General features: G+C 43.7%; 1 protein-coding gene across 2 annotated transcripts in view; it reads left to right on the plus strand.

Annotated features, from left to right (window-relative positions):
* Lrrc8b (leucine rich repeat containing 8 VRAC subunit B) overlaps positions 1-18,585 on the plus strand; it is a 66,883-nt gene that overhangs the window by 38,822 nt on the left and 9,476 nt on the right. For both annotated transcript variants that reach the window (XM_021210578.2, XM_029545175.1), the window contains exons 2-3: positions 6,500-6,554; positions 15,403-15,501. The gene's annotated coding sequence lies outside the window, so the exon portion shown is untranslated. The remainder of the gene's footprint in view (positions 1-6,499; positions 6,555-15,402; positions 15,502-18,585) is intronic.

The following is an 18,585-nucleotide window of genomic DNA, read 5'->3' on the forward strand; positions in this document are numbered from 1 at the left end:
CTACACAGGAAGTCTTCAAAGTCTGTGCACTCTTGGCTGGTAAAGGTGGATTTCTGAGTTCAAGGCCAGCCTGGTCTACAAAGTGAGTTCCAGGACAGCCAGGGCTATACAGAGAAACCCTGTCTCTAAAAAACAAAAACAAACAAACAAAAAGACAGACATTAAATGACTTGTACCAGCCACTGCTTCAAATGTTACAACACAGTTTATTGTTTTTGTTTCTGCTTTGGAACATCCTGGTCCATGTAATAAATAATTGAGAAAAGGTATATTTACACTTCACATTTTGGGATAACAGGTCAAACTGCAAGTCTGCTATTAAAATCTCAAACTTTTGTGGAAAACTGGGCTCCCCACTGTCAAGGCTGATTGGCTGGGGGACAGTGCATGAGGCCATCCTTTTAACAGATTGGCCTGTTATAAAGCTACCATTGTGTTAATAAGTTACTATGTTGGTTGTTACTTTGTATCCATCCCTGTGCTAAGCATTTGAGTGACAGTTGCCTTAACTGTTAAGACATTTCTATTAGATAAAAAGCCATCTTTATGTAATATAAATAGTAGTGAACTGTTTTGTAGATTAGAGAGTTTACACTTAGCTTATGGTCCAGCCAATAGAAATGGATGTCAGACCACTGCCTTAGCCATTCTGCTACCTCCCTTCTGCTTCCTTTCCTAAGTGTTCTTCAAGGTTTTAGGTGAAGAAACAGGCATGTGATGCTCCTTTATCAGACCATTCAGAAAATCTGTATTTAAATGCACGGTACTGTGTTACTTTAACATCATCTTAATAGATATACCAGGCATCAAAGCCCTGTATACATTATCATTTCAATGATAAGTGTGGGTTTTTCCACCTTGTTATTAGAGAAGAGGGCTTCTTGGTATGAGGTTGTGTAAGCAGTATGCATTCTTGCTCTATCTATCATGTCAAACCCAATTACTTAATGGGCAGGCAGGAAGGCGCAGAAGCTCCTACTGTTGAGTTTCATTAGATGAAATACTGAGTCGTGGATCAGGAAAAACCATTTGTCAAGTACCTCCTATTCTTTTCTAAAGGTTTTGTTCTAGAGTGCAGAGAGCGAGATGCTACATTCTCTGTAGAACTCTCTGACTGCTCTTCGGGGGAGGCCATGAGGCAGATGTTCTCAGAGATGGTGTGAATTCTGGATTTGCTTTAGAACTTGGTCATACAAGTTTCTGCGTTTCTCCAGTCTTTACTCTGATGATTTAAATAAGAAATGTCCTCTCTGGTCTCAAGCATTCGGATCCTTGGGCCCCAGTGGATGTTACTGTCTGAGGAAGTCTAGGACGCTCAGGCTAGCTGGAGAAAGTCTGTCACCAGGGATAGCATTGAGAACTTAAGGCCTCACCTACTTGGAGTTTGCTCTCTCTGCTTCCTGCTTATACAGCACATAAGCTCTCAGATCTTACTTTGCTATCATGCCTGCCGCTTCCCACCATGGTCGACTCCTAACCACACCATCTAGAACCATAAGCCCAAGGAAACTCTTTCTTCTTTAAGTTACCTCTTGCCTTAGTTAGGGTTTTACTGCTGTGAACAGGCACCATTACCAAGGCATCTTTTATAAGGACAACACTTAATTGGAGCTGGCTTACAGGTTCAGAAGTTCAGTCGTTTATCATCAAGGTGGGAACACGGCAGCATCCAGGCAGGCATGGTGCAGGAGGAGCTGAGAGTTCTACATCTTTATCTGAAGGCTGCTAGCAGAATACTGGCTTCCAGGCAGCTAGAATGAGGGTCTTAAAACTCACACCCACAGTGACAAACCTCCAACTGGTTTGTCACTCCAACAAGGCTACACCTACTCCAACAGGGCCACACCTTCTAATAGTTCCACTCCCTGGGCTGAGCATAGACCAACCATAATGGCTCTGTTGTGGTATTTTATTATGGGAACAGGAAATAACTAATAAACTCCACTTTCTAACCTATGGAGTTGAGAGGACCGCATCGAGTGCACAGTGAATGGCTACCTGTGCCTCGCCATCGTCCAGCATCCCTTCCACACAGCTGCGGTTGAGACTGCTGTAGTTAGGCCTTGCCTATACCCTGAACTCTTAGTTCTCAGGTTCAAAAGCAAACCCTGAATTCACAGCTCTAAAAACAGTTTGAGCAGCCAAGCACATCACCAGATACTTGTGATGCAGTTGAACAGTAGTTAAGTGGTGTAACTGCCGATTTGGGGAGGTTGGGGAGGTGCTCATCTTGATACTTTTTTGTGGTCTAGGAATAATATAGCTCAGTGGGTAGGATGCTTGGCTTGCATCCATGGTAACCCTGGGCTTGATCCTCAGCACCACACACTAGGCTTGCTGATACATACCTACAATCCTAGCCCTCAGAAGGGAGGGGCAGGAAGATCAGGAGTTCAAGGTCAGCCTGAGACCCTTGAGGACTATATGAGACCCTGTCTCAAAACCAAAAAGAACTGTGTAAGGTTGTGCTGTGTGGTCATTTACCCATAAGTGAACACTGAGCCTTTGTATTATTGCCTTAAGCTCATTAAGCTTTGTCCTATTGCCTTAGGCTTATTGCAGTTTGTCATGTGATATTTGTCTTCCCTTCAAGAGCATGACGTAGCAGACACAGCCTTCCTCTCGGTGGTCATCACCAGTAACCTGCTCCAAGAGACGAAAACTATCCCAAGGACATGAGACATTGTCAGCTGAGTCTTAGTTCATGGGGTTGTAAAACTACAGTGTTTAGGAACAGAGAGTTTGCCGGCCCTGAGAAGACAAGCAAAGCTCCTTCCCTCCCAGAATGCGTGGTCTTGGAGGGAGAAGCCAGGCTAAGAGTTGAGCCCAGCTTAGCATGGCAGACAGCCCTCTGGCCTGGAAGACAGCGAGCTCGTACGTGGTCTCAGCACTTCCCCTCTTATGTCATAAGGCTAGTTTGTGCAAAAGACTAATCTTGAGATCCTAATTCACAAGATGTTGAGGTCATTTAGGAATGCTGTAGCATTCGTCCAGTGGCCCGCCCATCACTGATTTAAAATGACGTGCAGTCATGATAATGCAGCCAGTCATGCTAAGCTTGACAGCCGCTCTGTGTTCAGATTTGTGGAATGTCATGTTTAGTGGGGAACATGGCAGGCATGCTTCCTCAAGGGTGAGGTTTCACCTCGGCCTCCCATGACTGCACTCACTGTGGGAGGATGAGAAGGCCTTGGCCCCAGTCATGGCCTACCCCCCTTCCTTTCTCTGCTTCATGCAACGTGTACCCAGCCTCTGCTTGTATATCTTTCTGAGAACCAAGCCATTTCCATACTCTTGGTTCCTGACTGGGTAATGAAATCCAGTCACATGGGTGACAGCACTCTAAATGTCCCTCAGCCGTAAGGCCAGCCTCGGCACCACACAAGGTTGCCTAAGCACTTGTCTCTTGGGCAGACTAACTTCAGTGCCATTTAAGATGATTCTTCACATTTTAAATTTTATTTTATTATTTTATGTGTTTTGAGTATTTTCCCTGCATGTTTGTCTGTACATTCCTTGTGTGCAGAGGCAAAAAGAGGACCCCTTTGAAATGGAATTGTAGTTATGAATCATGATGTGTGTGCTGGGAATTGAACCCAGGTCCTCTAGAGAAGCAGTTGGTGTTTTAGCCACTGAATTGTCTCTCCAGCCCATCACATTTTAAAATGTGATGAGAGCTGAGAGCTGAATGGGAACAAAGTAGCAAAGAAGCCCCTTCAACCCTGTGCCCTGTCAGTTCTCAGAGACCCAGCTGACTAGAGGAAGTCATATATTCTAAATCTCCCTTGAAGGTTTTACCAACACTCCTTCATCTAGCCATTGATAATACTCTGGAAGAGATCCCTGGGATACAGGTAATGAAGAGACTTACATTAGTTACATTAGTTCATAAAAAACTTGAGGTATTAGCTAAACTTGTACACCATAGTGCAGTGTGAGAGAAATATTTGCATGCCCCAGGAAGACACAATAGAGCCAGGAAATTAACCAATGAGGTCAGTGCAGCTTCCAGAGATGGTGCCATGGGACCTCAAGGCAGGACAGGTGTTAGATTGTAGACCAACAATAGCCTCCCACTCACAGATCCACCTGCTTCTGCCTCCCCAGTGCTGAGATTAAGGAGTGTGTCACCATGCCCATCTGGAATGTCCCTTTTTAAGTCTTTGCTTTGGAATCTTTCAAGTCAGTGATGTGGGAGTCTGAATTTACATAATCAGAACCTAAAATATAGATTGCACAAGATAGAGTATGGTGGTGTGATTGCTGCCATTTCTGGGATGCAACGTGCATACTAATGTCATAGAATTGTGCTTTAGATCCATGGAGATTGTGAGCTTTGGGCTGGGGATATACTCAGTGGTAGAGCACTTGTCTAGCATGGTCAAAGCCTTGGGCTTGGCACCCCCACCATTACAAAACTACCAGAAAAAGGGTTCTTGATTTGTTTTTGCTCCATTTTTCATCTTTTCTTTTGCAGCTGTCACTTCAAGGCAAATTCAAATGCATGAAAGCCTGTATTTAGATCCCAGAACTGTCTCTGCTCCTTGTTCTACTACTCAGGAGCATGCGTGCAGTCAGTGTCTGCCATCCCTACCAATCAGAAAGCAAAAGTGTGTAGATTCCTGCCCTTCTGCAGTCAGAGCCTTGGGACCTTTTGTTTCTCTATCAAAAAGCTCATCCTTAGCCGGGCGGTGGTGGCGCATGCCTTTAAACCCAGCACTCGGGAGGCAGAGGCAGGCAGATTTCTGAGTTGGAGGCCAGCCTGGTCTACAAAGTGAGTTCCAGGACAGCCAGGGCTACACAGAGAAACCCTGTCTCAAAAAACCTAAAAAAAAAAAAAAAAAAAAAAAAAAAAAAGCTCATCCTTAATCCTTAGTCACTTGGGAAAATAAGTATTTTCCTCCACATCCCTTCTATGTCCCTTTTGGAAGACAGGAGGGAACATTCAGTCTCAGCCTCCTGGTCTCCACATCTGCCAGTCCATTCCTAGGCTGACCCAGAGCTGAGTTTTTAAGTTAAAATATACAAGTGTGTGTCCTGCCTCTGCCTGGGAGTGGCAAAGATGAAGCTAGTTTGGGAACCCATTAGCATAGTGAGTTGGATCACAGAGACACAGCCGCCAGTCTCTGCAGCTGGCCTGTCAGAATTACCGAGACAGTCTTTGTCCCGTTTTATCCTTCCTAAAGTGTGTGATTTGTTCTATTCTGAGCAGCACAGCCATTTAGGATTGTCACAATTCGTCCTTCCAGCTTGGTACTTTTGTGTTCTGCTGAGGAGGAGAAAAGAGGATAAGTTCAGCTATGGTTTCTAAAATCAGCCCAAATGGTTCTCTTGGTCTGGATAAAGAAATGGAGCCACCAGGCACTGTGGCTTTTAGTTGACAGCAATGTCTTCATCCTGAGAGCCTCTGCTGAGTTCTGCATCTGTTCCTTTCACAGGATACTTCTCTGGTTTGGGTGAACTTGTATAGAGAGGAGTGAGGCTTGTTAAGTCACAGGTGGGTTTGTTCAACCCAATGTTAACAGCAGGCACAGTAAAGCAACAGCAAGATATTTCTTCATGTGTGGAATTAGAGAAGGTTTGGTTTTGGTTTTGGTTTTTTAAATGTTGTTTCAATGGTAATTCCTAATCTGTTCAGAAATCAATTAATATACTGCTTGCCAGAAAGATTATTGGTATAATTGGAGGGGGGCGTGTGTTGATTGACATTACATATAAGAGACTAAATATCTCATTTTGGCCCAGGAGTCTACTTTAGAATTCTATACAAGAGAGTTGTGTGAACAGAGCTGAAGAAGAGGGTATAGCTCAATGGTAGAGGGCTTGCTTAGAATGCACAGGTTCTAGGTTTGATTCCCAAAGGGGAAGAGAAAAGGGAGGGCTACCATTTGAGCCTAGTTTAAGAGATGTTTGTAGCATTGTTACTAATAAACAGAGAATGGCTTTTAAAACTGTGACACACTCATAATGCTTTTATCAGAAATAATGCCTGGAGACTTTACAACATGAAAAATCCCATAAGATTCCAAAGGAAACCTTGAAATTATGCCGGGGAATTTTATAATGGCATCTCGCTGTCCGTTGCAGGCCAGGAGCAACAAAATAACAAAACTCAATGGAAACAAAAAAATCTCAAATATTTACTTTTTCTCCGTTTTTCCCTCCTAGAAATATCAATATCTTTACTTGTAGGAGATGGAAAAATATTAAAAAGACAGAGCTATGGTGTGGGTATGTGCCTCGGATACAATGTTTCATTCTCTGTTAAACGCCTGGTGAATTTCCGCTGTGGTTAGACTGGGCTTTGTCTCCCCAAGTGTCAGCTAGGCTTTTACTGAGAGGTCAGAGGATCTCTGACCCATGCTTTTTGAAAGTTGAATTTTGTGTTTTTCACAAAAATTTTAAGTATGTTGGGAGTTTGAAAACCATGTAAAGGGGTAATGATCTTGTAGTCCTAGGATACATAAAATATAACAATGTGCTTATGGTTTCTCTTCAGGCATTCCTCGGATCAAAACTACTTGCAGAGTTTCCGGTTGACCAGCATTCATAGGGTAAGATGAACATCTCCAGTGGTGAACACATGGCACAGATTATTACAATTTAGTCAGTAGCTTGGGGCAAAAAGGGATACAGAAAAAGATTGCCATGCTTACAGATGTTTTGAGTAAAATCACTTTGATATTTTTAGCCTGATTAAGCAGAAATTTAAATCTGTGTTATTTTAATTAAAATGTCATCTTCCCACCCTCTGTGGGTTCTGTAAGCAGAAATGTATGTGTTTAATGGATTCCTTTTTTTGTTTGGTTTCATCACTAAAGACTGATGGAATATAATATAATCTATGAGAGATTTAGCATCCATGACTGCCTATTTGATCTGGGCATATTATCCTTTTTGTTGTTCCATGGGTTGATTGGTTATGAGACAGAGTCTCTTGGATGGCAGGCTGATCTTAAACTCACTATGTAGCTAATGAAGGCCTTGAACTTCTAACCCTCATGCCTCTATGCCCTGTTGGGAATCAAACCCAGCTCTATGCCTTCTGGGTAGACACTGTTACCAGGTGAGCTCCATTCTCAGCTCCCAGGGTTTGTTCACGTAACCCATCTGCCATGTTTCTATTCTACAATGTAACTTTCTTGAGTGGGCAAGTCAGAAGTATAAGCCTGTGCACTCTTGCTTCCAGCAGACATGAGTCCTCTTTCACAACTATGGAAGGTATGCCCTGTTAACTCTGTGGCAGAGTGTTTGTGGGCACTGAAATCACTGACTCCAGAGTGGTGAATGCAACACCTGCCTTAAAAGTATCCCCTACCTCTGACTCCTCCCTCCCTCCCTCCCTCCCTCCCTCCCTTTCTTTCTTTTCTCTTTAAAAAATTATATATATATATATATATATATATATATATATATATATCCTTTTAAGTTTTTTTAAAGTTATATCTATTTATTTAATGTATGTGAGTATACTGTCACTGTCCTCAGACACACCAGACGAGGGCATCAGGTCCCATTACAGATGGTTGTGAGCCACCATGTGGTTGCTGGGAACTGAACTCAGGACCTTTGGAAGAGCAGTCAGTGTTCTTAACCGCTGAGCCATCTCTCCAGCCCTTTAAATTTGATGTTTACTGGTGTTAGAACTCTTTCAAACAAAGATAAACATCCACGGATGTGGGCGTGTGTTTCCACAGGAATCTGTTGAGCCAAGCAAGTCTTTGAACGCTAGCAGAGTCTGCACTCAGGTGCTCCTGACTCTGGCGGCCTCTCCATTGTTTGAGTTGTCTCATATCCAAACTCTGTGCCTTGGCTGCAGGCTTGCTGTCACTCTCCTTGCCCCATGCTCCTGGCTTTAGCCAGAGTGCACCCTTTCTGATCCTCAAACCCCCCCAAGCTTACGGCTCTCTCTGCCTGTAGTGGTCTTCCTCAGCTGGGTGACCGAAGGCTGACTCTGTTTTAGTCTCTCTTCTAATGACTGTCCTCCTAGCAAGCCAGCACCGTCCTCTCGAGGCTTGCAGTCTTCACCATGCCTTTGATCTTGCCATGGCTGTTGCTTGGCAGTTGTTTCTTCTCTTCCTCCTCCTCGGTAAAATACTTAAGGGCAGAGACCCGGCAACTGAGGGTTGAGCCTGGGGCCTTGTACATGCTGGGCAAACATTCTAACACTGGGATTCTTGCACAGCTCATTGTCGAGTCCGCCTCTGTTTCCCTAAGACTTAGATGCGTTGGCACACTGCGGGCATTGTAAGTATTTGGAGTGCGAGTAGGCCGAGCTCCGAGCTTCGTTCAGTGCCTCTGTGCAGGAATGTCCATCCATACTCCCTTCATGCCTAAGAACATGAGGAGCTCACACAAGAGGCCCTCGCAGAGTTTACGAGGTCTATCCCATCCTCCCACTTATTTGGTCCAGGCTACACGGTCTGGAGAAGAGGCGTGACACTTTCCATTCCGTGTTCAGCAGGATCCCAGTCCTCATTCCTCCCTCTGGCTGTGGCGTGCTTGCTCTCCATAATTGAATATGCAAATGTTAACACTAGAGAAAGGATTTAAATGAATCAGGATTTAAGGTATAATAATTGGTCTAGCCCAGATCTAAGATCTCTCATTTTTATACTTTAGGAGAATTATAGATGTTTCCTTGAGTATATTTGCAGCTTTGGGTGTCTAAGGAAGACTATTAATAGTGTTTTCAAGCCTGTCCCTGGGCTATAACCCAGGGACTTCTGTCTGTGGAGAAGTAACTCAATGATCCTGAACGGTTTTCTTATTTATTCCATAAAGAGTGGGCTCTGGATTCCATAGTCCCTGTAACTGCACTGTGAATAGTAGGCCACAGTCCCTACAGATGCTTGCTGTCCTCTGCATGGGAACCTGAGGGGGAGTATGTGAGTCACAAGAGACTATGGAAGGCCTGGGTGTGGCCCCATTTATTATTGATTATTATTATTAAGAATATTGTGGGGTTTGGGAAGTTGGTCAGGAAAATATTTTTTTTAAATACTGAGAAGTGACAAGGGGTTTGAGCTTGGCTTCTTACTTATGCCATCTCTGTAAGAACTACCCACCCACCAGTAACTTCCAATAACACAACTCCATCTCCTGTTATTTAAAATGTGTTTTAAAGTCCATGTGGTTGCACACATTTACCACCCCAGCATTCACGAAATTGAGGCAGAAGGATCCTGAGGCCTAGATTAGCCTGGGCTATATAACAAACTCCCATCTTAAAAAAAAAAAAAAAACCTCCAAGGCCAAAAACCAATGTAATATTTTAGATTCAAAGTGGTTGATATAGTAGCCTTCTAAATGCATTGATGATCAATATTTCCAAAACAGAGCATTTCAACTAAATTTAATATGTGATGTATTCTGCGCCTGTAAAAACAGATTAAAGCAACCTTCTTTAACCTTCAGATCAGCTTAGAGCTGGCCATGGTAGAGCACTGTAATCTCAGCACAAAGTTAGGCAGAGGGAAGCCAACACAGTCTGCAGTGAGATCCAGGTCAGACAAAGCTAGCTACGTAATGAGATCCCGTCGCAAAAACAAACAAAAATGCCCCATGCCCATTGGGATTTCAATTGAATTTATTTGTTCAGTACCTTTCTCCTGGGGCTTCCAATGGGTAAAGTGATTTTTATCTAAAACATTACTTATGATTGCTTAACAAAGCAAATTAGGGAATTGCCAAGTGACTGTTTCCTGCCTCCATTTGCGTTTTCTGGTTTTTGACTGGTAACAGCTTCTTTCTGTGACGCTCCGACTCATGTGCTCGCAGAGGGTTTTCTTCCCTGCCTTCCCCATCCGACCACCCCTCCACACCTAGACAACAGTTCTGTTCTGCGCTTGCCAGAGTGAAATGATTCCTTTCAAAGAGTTCTTGTCTGAGGCCCTGTTCCCTCCCTGGACCGTCATGGCATATCACAGTGGATTAAGGCCCTGTTACTGTTTGGGGCTGAACATCATTTCCAAGGTAGAGCCTTAAGTGACACAGAACATCAGAATCTGACCTGTGGCACTTCCTCTCAGAAATCAGCCCCATTGAAGGTCAGCTTAAAGACCTCTTAGTCATTGGGAAGGCCTTAGTCAAATGCCCAGGTTGGCCTCTGGGTCAGCAGTGGCCCGAGTGCAGCCCAGCGACCCCAGCACTTTATCCCAGCATCCCAGCAGACGCCATGTGGAGCAAAGCTGCTCATTGTTCCACAGAATCCTGAGAAACAAATGTTTATTTTAGATACTGAGATTTGGTGGGGTTTTTTTGTTTCATTGGTTTGTTTGTTTGTTTGTTTGTTTTGGATAGACCAATTAACAATGGCAGAAATTGGTATCTTGACGTACTTCCATAATGACATCCATGGAAGGGGCATAGCACACAGCCAGCAGAGAAGACCTTTCTGCTCAGTGAAGATACAATCTTTTTTATTATTATTATTATTATTATTATTATTATTATTATTATTATTATTTTCTTTATTACATTTCAAATGCTATCCTGAAAGTTTCCTATACCCCNCCCCCCNCCTCTGCTCCCCTACCCACCCACTCCCACTACTTGGCCCAGGCCTTGCCTTGTGCTGGGTCATAAAAAGTTTGCAAGACCAAGGGGCCTCTCTTCCCAATGATGGCCAATTAGGCCATCTTCTGCTACATATGCAGCTAGAGACNCNANCTCAGGGNGTACTGGTTAGTTCATATTGTTGTTCCACCTACAGGGTTGCAGCCCCCTTCAGGTCCTTGGGTACTTTCTCTAGCTCCTCCATTGGGGGCCCTGTGTTCCATCCAATAGCTGACTGTGAGCATCCACTTCTATGTTTGCCAGGCACTGGCATAGCCTCACAAGAGTCTGCAATATCAGGGTCCGAAGATACAGTCTTCCTGGTAGTTGAGGACCAGTTGGGAAGCTGAACTGGGGGGGGGGTACAGAATGCTACCCTCTTTTCTATGGACAGGAAGTTCAACAAACCCTCACCGACTTGGAACCCAAGAACCAGCAGATGAGCTGCAGGTGGGAACCTGAGGGCAAGTTTTCAGCAGAGCACTGGAGGCTCCTTTTATAGCCACAATGATCCAAGTGTTGGGAGATAGATGGATTAAGGAATGTTCAGGTTTTAAGCAGGCTTTAGAAGAAATACTTCCTGTCTAAAATTGTCTGGAACCCTAAAAAAAAACTTTTAGAAGATTTTTTTTTAATTCCTTGTTTCTGCACCTCACACACAAAGGCTTAAAAAAAAAAAAAAAAAAAGACATGATCTCAGGACCAAACATCAGACGAAGGACAATGCTGTCAGTAGCACTCAATTTCACGGTACAAATTAAAGGGCTCATGTGTAAGTCCCTTAATCATGGTAACCTCGGAAGTGCCCCTCTCTTTTCTCAGCCAGACGTGATGTCCCATAGCATCCTGACTTGACTTAGATGGCACAATCCTGGTCTCAACTCAGAGCTTGATGCCACGGTGGGTGAAACTTCTGCAGGAGGGTTAGAGTCTCAGGTTTCATTGCTGTGAAGAGACCACAGCCACTCTTACAAGGACAGCATTTAGTTAGAGCTGGCTTACAGTTTCTGAGGCTCAGTCCATTGTCATCACAGCGAGAAGCAGGGCAGCATACAGGCAGACACGGTGCTGGAGAAGGAGCTGAGAGTTCCACATCTGGATCAGCAGACAGTGAAAGGAGATCGCGTCCCACTGAGCAGAGCTGGAGCACAGAAGACCTCAAAGCCCACCTCCAGAGAGACACTGTCAGCAAGGCCACACCTTCTAATAGTGTCACTCCCTGTGGCTAAGCTTCCACACACATGAATCTATAGAGGCCATGCCTATTCAAACCACCACGGTTAGTATGCTTTGCATATAAAAAAGACGTGTTAATCATTTATGGCCAGAAGATTGTTGGAGCATAACTATGCATGTATTGCTCCCGAGAGGTACAGCCAGCTTCCTCTCCCCTTCTGGTCTAGCCTTGGGACTACCTCAGTAAGTGGTTTGTTTGAACAGAGAGCTGTATAGGTTCAAGTGTTAGAACCAGCTATCTTACTATTGTATGAGGACATTTTGGGCTGGCCAAATCTGGGAAGGAAAGGGCCCATAAAATCTCAATGAGTTGATCTTCCTGGGATTTGGGGCATGGAGATTCAAAATAGAGAACGGTTAGCCAAAACATTTCTACCCAAATGCTGCGGAGCCCCCGCTCTGTGTCCTGCTTGTGCCGTCTCCTGCTTGTACTGTGACTGTGAATGTGATACCACACACAGGCGTCTGAATGTTTTCCCTCTGTTTAGCACCTGCATATTAAAATATCTTAATGTGCTGAAAACTGTAAGATCTACAGTGTCACAGGATCAAAATGTGAATGCATCTGACTCATTTCTTTCTGAACCTCTGGCCGAGCTTACTAGGTCCAAATAAATTTTAACTCAGCTGATTCTGGTCATTATCTTTCTGTTGCTATGACAAAGTTCTTAGGATAATCAGTTACAAAATTGGGGTCGTATTTGCAGAGGTTTCAGTCCCTGGCTGGTGGCCCCACTGTTGGGGGCCTAGGGTAACCCGGCATGCCTGGCCATGCAGAGGAGACTGTTGTGGAAGAAACTCTCACTTTTAATGGTTTGCCCAAGACTGGGAACCCAGACCTTGCTTTCTTTCTCGGGAGCCAGGCCTTTGAGGTCGCATCAAGTTCTCAGCATCTAAGGACTCTGAATCCTTGTTTATTTTCACTAGTTATTTTGGAAATGGTTTCAAAGTAAAAGAAGGACTACTGGGAAATCAAGATGCCTAACTTGAGTGTTGTTATTCCCATCTTAGAGACACTGGGATGAGGTTGTCAGATGAATTCATATGCTTTGAAGAGCTTTGATGACTTTTTAATGAGATTTAAAAGTCGAAGGAATGGGATTGGGACCATAAAATCCATTACTCTTCACATTATTTCTTTGAAGTGATTTAGTGCATTTGTGTGTTAGAAACCGAGATCTCATTTGGACCGAGTCCCCCTCATTGTTTGCTAATATGTGGTCGGAGCACAAACCGTGTTCACCGGCATAATGGCGCCCACTCTAAACACATCAATTAGAAAAACCAGCATTAGATACGGGAAGGTTTCAGACCTTCCCTGCATCTGTGAACCCTGATGAAGGAAGTAAAGATGAAGCCTTAGTTCAGTCAAAAACATTTAGTGGAAATCTTTAGCTGGGGACTCATATTAGGAAGTCTGTGACTTTATAACTGGAAAAGTCACAGAAAACACTTGAACCCTTGTTTCTGGGACTATAATAGAACTCAGTTCTGATGCAGATGCCAGACAAAGAGCTAAATAGCTTTTTCTCTAGCTCTCGAGAACACTGAGACGTGGCATAGTTAACTGGATTTACTGAGGTCATGTGGCCTGGTGCCGACAAGGCTTGCAGTCTGAGTTCCAGTTGTAATTGTCCCTGAAGGTTGTGTTACACTGGGTCAGGTGAGTTCTTTGGACCAGACTTTCATGTTTATAACATATGAAGAAGACCTAGTGTGTGTCTTCCTGCCTTGTTTAAGTAAAAAAAGGTGTGATATAAAATACACTTTGAATGTAGATAATAAATTAGGATATTAACTATAAATTATTTTTATTTGATCTTATTAATAAGAACTTTATCAAAGGAATTTGATGACCTGATGGGTTAGCTGATTTGAGGAGTCTTACTTAGCCAGTATCCAAACTTGACATTGAGGTTTGATATCACCTACAACGTGTGTTGGGCCACATTCATATATCCTACCTTCACAAATTCTGACATGTGTGAGAAGCAGCGTAGTCATGCCTGGTCATGTTTTCAAAGCCAGGTGGAGAAAGTTTACAGTTAATGTCCTGATGGGATAAACAGGGCAAACCTTATGGGCTTGGGGTCCTCTGAACAGTTCATGCGTCGCAATTCCTCCTTAAGACTATTTTACACGATTGCCATCGGTTCTGGCTTTATATCTCTTTCTGTGATAGAGAAAAGGTACCCGTAATATTTTTGAGAATCTGCTGTCTAAGAGATACTGTGATGTCGGGCAGCATGCTGGCCATGATGCTTCCCTAGTGCAGTAGAATTTCCCAATGAATCCATATCTGCAATGCAGTAGAAGACTATGAAAATAATGTTTCATGCATCAAATCCTCCTTTGCTCGGTTTTTAATTTATTCATTTTTATTAGATATTTTCTTTATTTACATTTCAAATGCTATCCCCAAAGTCCCCTATATGCCCCCCTGCCCTGCTCCCCTACCCACCCACTCCCACTTCTTGGCCCTGGCGTTCCCCTGTACCGGGACATATAAAGTTTGCAAGACCTTTTGCTTGTTTTTTGGTTTTGTTGAGATAGGCTCTCTCTCTATAGCCCTGGTTATCATGGAACTTGCTGTGTAGACCAGGCTGGCCTTGAACTCACAGAGATCCACCTGCTTCTGCCTCCCTACCCAGCTTCAGATATCCATTTTTATTTCCTGGGCTGGGGATTGAACAAGGGCCTTACCCACGCTATCATCGCTTTACCATTGAGTCACACCCATTCCCCTGGTACCTTATACTCCCTGCAATTACAAAGTCACACATTCAAAGTGCTTTCTAGCCCTCAGAACAGCCCAGTTTTCTACCGTGATTTCTAACTGATGGTGCTATATACATGGCTTTATAAGCCCGAAAAAAATTTCAAACATACCCAATAATACCAGTCCACACAGGAGTAGTCCTAAAGAGAGCATAAATGGGATTCACATCCTTTGCTGGGTTCTAAGTACCTAACCAGGATGTTCTTAAAGGATGATATCTTCTCAGCAAATATAAGCCTTTACCAACCCTTCTCAAGAAGATTCCATGGACACCAAAACATAATTTCTATGCTCCATTAAAACTATTGAAACTTGAGGATGAAGCCCAATGGCAGAGCATGTGCTCAGCTTATCCAACTTCAAGATAAAATAATGTTAACACAAAGGCTGACTGTATCTAATGATATCACGTCAGGGAAATACAGCTGTATTTCTGAGCCCCATGTGAAAATAATGTTATTACCCTGTGACGTTTCATAACACTGTAAATTCTGATTTGAGCAGATACATGGCTTTAAGCTGGTATAGAAATTTCACGGTACAATAAGCAGGCTGACAGATGCAGGGAAGATGTTGCCTATGAGACTGGACAAGAAGTTAGCATGAGTAAAATAGTTTGGAAGGGCTAAGTGTTATAGTGAGTTTTTAAATATAGCATACTGAAATTTCAGCAAGGGTATAGTTCAATGCACGTGGGAGAGACCCCGTCTGTAGAGCTTTAACAGGACCTACCCTAGGTGGCAACCCACACAAAATATATGCCAGCGTGGCATTTGATGGAGAGTGTCTCTGAAAACAGTATCTCCAAGATATTTTTTGCTTTCTCATAGAATGAAGACAAAGTCAGAGATGGTGTGTCTGAGAAACTTCAAAAGGTGTAGACCTCCCGATTGAAGCATACCTGATTTGGTTCATTTTCCTTCATAATAGTAAGTATAAATGTGTACAGTGCCGATGAGTAGGTCAATGTCATGTGTACAGTGCTGAGCAGGTCAATGTCGGATTGAAGTCTTTGCTGAGCAATCTACTCGTGTCAAATCCTTTTATCATTGCTTGAGCTGTTATTTCTCCACATATCAGTTTGAAATATTAAATGACTATAACTCTCGAGAACTGTAGGGAATGACTAAGATCATAAACTCAGGCTGTAATTGTCCTTAGAGATATGATCTACTCTTATTTTCCATTATAAGAAATCCCACTGTAGTGTTCCTGGTGGACAGTCATTTTATCCATCGAGACCCAGCTGGCACAGAGACCTGAAATTAGATGACTCTAGCCTTGCACAGTAGCACGTTTATAATCCTACCAGGAATTCAAGGTCGGCCTTGGCTACATTATTAAATTTAGGCCAGCCTGGGCTACATGAGATCCTTCACCCTCAAACACGTCTTTCTTTATAACCTTCTACTGATCTGGTTCTGTCGCTGAAACAAACCCACACATCCCTTCGTCCATGAGGTGCACATTGCTACTTTTTATGAGGAGACATAACTACCCATTCACCCAGATGAGGTACCCACAGATCAATCCTGCTTGGTAAACCAATGGTTTTGTTGGGTTTACTGACAGAAAGACAGACAAGAAATCACAGAAACCTGACACTAGCAAACTGCAAGCTTGCAATGTTGTAAAAGTCCTGTCCTCCAGCCCCCTAATTCGCCATTCTCCCCATTCCAACCCCCCTTTCCCCCCATGCCTTGTACTAGCGCATCCCAAAACTGTATAGCTCCAGGGAGGGACAAGATTGGGAGTGGGAGATAGACTCTCAGCGGAGGGTCCAGTGACACTCCTCATGCTTTCTGGAGGGAATGCTAGCAGCCTCATTACCATTATCCCAGGCCTAGCCTCTGTACCATGTGTCTTATTTCATTACCATGACCACGCAGCCCAGCTATTCTGTCAGTTGCCACAGTAGTGCCTGATCCACAGGTGTCCAATGTCACAGAAATGTTCCCTTCTGTCCCTGCTGACTGTCTCCCCTTCCTCGTGGTCCTACACAGGGGATGGTTTAAGGTAACCACTCCTCATCATTTTTTTTGTCCTATTTCATCTTGAACTGAGTGTTAGGTTTTAAGTAGGATCTAACTGAATAGGAACAAAACTGCTGGCCCCAAATTATCTGGGAATCATAGTTAACATGGCCAAAGGTTGGGTCATTATTAGAGCAAAACAGTTGCCACTCAAAGTATGCACACTAGGCTAAAATCTATAAAGACATTTTTATGTTATTTCACCCAGGAACATTTTCTATGATTCCTTTCTATTGAGTTCATGGTACTTTGTGGTCAAATGACTAATAGAACGTTCTGTTACCATGGTGTAATTCTCTCGGGGCCAGGGTAGAGAGCAAGATTAGCTGCAGTGAGAGGAAGACAGGATGTAAAGAGTCAGGGGTCAGATCTACTAAGCTAGAGTAAAGCACGGAAGCCCTGTAGAATTTTATAGATGAGCAGAGGAAGTTGGATACGTAAGATACTATTCCCAGAGAGATCCATTCTGGGAGGAAAAACAAGGGATCAAGGGGTGGCTTAAGAAGTGGAAAAGCTGGCAAGAATATGTGGTCAGATGGGCAGGACATGTCAAGGATGTCAACATGGGAGAGAGTTGACCTGTAGCAGCCTCCGTAACAGGCTCCTGGGATTTAGCTTGCAGCACTTCTAGGACTCAAGGCTGGGTACTGGTCTCTCCAGGAGAACCAAAGAGGCTTCTCTGGGATGGTCCCAGAGAAATGGCACCTAGAGAGTCATTGGGGCTTTGGAAAGGTGATGACTTACCTACCACTCAGGAGGCAAGAAGTCCTTGAACACAGGGTAGATGCCCTGCCAGTTACTGTGATTTTCTTTCTGTTGTCTGACCAAATGCCATGCAAGATCCAAACAGTCCCTTGTAAGCAACACTCTGCCCTCTTAGAGGTGATGTGGATCTTAGTAATTAGTGTTTCTAAACACAAATAGGGTAAGCGATGATGAATTGATGTTTTTGAGGATGAGATACTTTAGGGAATCTGACCCTTATTCTCACTCTGCCTCGGCCTCACTGCAATCATGTAACTTTGCCCATCATCCTAGCCCCAGAAGGTTATGTGGGATAAACAGGAAATTCACCCTAGACCCAGAGTGTCATGAACACACCAGAAGGGTTCACAGAAAACATTACTGATGAGATCATTTATTTTAAAAGATCTGAGTTCTTCTCAATGTGAAAAAATAAAATACACCTTGTTATCAAAGGTAAGAATAATCAGCAAAGGGCAACACTGTCAATGTATGTCCCTTCACCTCTGTGCAGTCCCATTAAACATGAAGCCCCTTTGTTCTCTTCAGGGCTTCCACTCACCATTCCTTTTTAAACCATTGCTGTTGTTTCTCCTCTTTTAACTGCCATCAGGTTTTCACAGTCAAGTTACATAGTGAAGGCCCAGAGAGAAAGAGGAAATTCATTCAGTGGCATTTGCCTTATGAGGAGTGGGCGGAGTCCTCCAAGCCTGAAGGATACTGTTATGAAGCAGGGCTTGCATAGAAAGGCCCTTTTGGGGGGATCGAAACAACCCTTCGATGGTAAAGAACACTCCAGACACAGGCTCTCTCTAGAAAGGGGCTTCTTCAGGGTTTTAGAGGGTAGATACATAATATAAGCACAGCCTTGGAGTGAAAATACAACAGAAGGTTAACTGAAGAGCTGCCTCAGATCTGCCCCTGAAGCCTTTTATAGATAGATATGCCCCCAATTGGTCCCCAAACTAAGGGACTTTATAGTTCGGTGTGATTTAGGTTAGAGATAAACTCAGAAGCCTTACATGCACCCGCCCCCATCAGTCCGTGGATTTTTCCTGTCTGGTGAGATCTTGCTGAGTAGATAGAATAAAGTGTGTACAAGCCTTCTCATTAAATGCACACACTCTGGCCCATTGTGGTAGTGCATACAGTGTAATCCCAGCAACTGGAAGGTGGAGACAGGAAGATGGCGAGCTTAGGGGAAAGCATCAGCCTCACAGTGAGTCTGAAGCCAGG

The sequence above is a fragment of the Mus pahari genome, chromosome 13, assembly GCF_900095145.1.
Source record: "Mus pahari chromosome 13, PAHARI_EIJ_v1.1, whole genome shotgun sequence".
In the NCBI taxonomy this organism is placed as follows: Eukaryota; Metazoa; Chordata; class Mammalia; order Rodentia; family Muridae; genus Mus; species Mus pahari.